This window comes from Acanthisitta chloris, unplaced genomic scaffold (genome assembly GCF_000695815.1).
Source record: "Acanthisitta chloris isolate BGI_N310 unplaced genomic scaffold, ASM69581v1 scaffold17447, whole genome shotgun sequence".
NCBI lineage: Eukaryota > Metazoa > Chordata > Aves > Passeriformes > Acanthisittidae > Acanthisitta > Acanthisitta chloris.
In genome coordinates this window covers 444-939 of record NW_008681136.1, presented here as the reverse complement: position 1 = coordinate 939, position 496 = coordinate 444, and the positions used below count along the sequence as shown (strand labels likewise).

At 64.1% G+C, this 496-nt stretch overlaps 1 protein-coding gene across 1 annotated transcript in view; it reads left to right on the top strand.

The window, feature by feature from the left end:
* The window catches only part of HADHB (hydroxyacyl-CoA dehydrogenase/3-ketoacyl-CoA thiolase/enoyl-CoA hydratase (trifunctional protein), beta subunit), a gene marked incomplete at its 3' end in the record, with an annotated part of 12152 nt that overhangs the window by 11354 nt on the left and 302 nt on the right, over window positions 1–496 (top strand). The window lies entirely within an intron of this gene.

Below are 496 nucleotides of genomic sequence, written 5' to 3'. Positions count from 1 at the left end.
CCCTCTGGCAGTGGGAAGCCATTCCCTGTGTCCTGTCCCTCCATCCCTTGTCCCAAGTCCCTCTGCAGCTCTCTTGGAGTCCCTTGAGGCACTGGAAGGGGCTCTAAGTGCCCCCCAGAGCCTTCTGCAGGTGAACACCCCCAGCATTCCCAGCCTGGCTCCATGGCAGAGCTGCTCCAGCCCTTGGAGCATCTCCATGGCTCCTCACTTTCCTCTGCAGCTCCATTTAGCTCCAGGATTGCAGGAGTCCCTCCTGGCACTGGGCCGTGCTGGCACTGCACAGCCCCTCTGTGCCGCCGGGAGCAGTCCCTGGGCTCCGGGGCAGCAAATCCAGGATCCGCAGTTCTTTGGGATGGCAGGAGGTGGAGATCAGGAGCCGTAGTCGCTGGAGAGGAGGGAATTAAAACCACCGCGGGGCTCGGTCGGGTGTCAGCGGGTGGAGCAGGAACACCCTCGGGGGGCTTTGCCCTGCCCTCAGGCACTCGGGGGTGCCCGG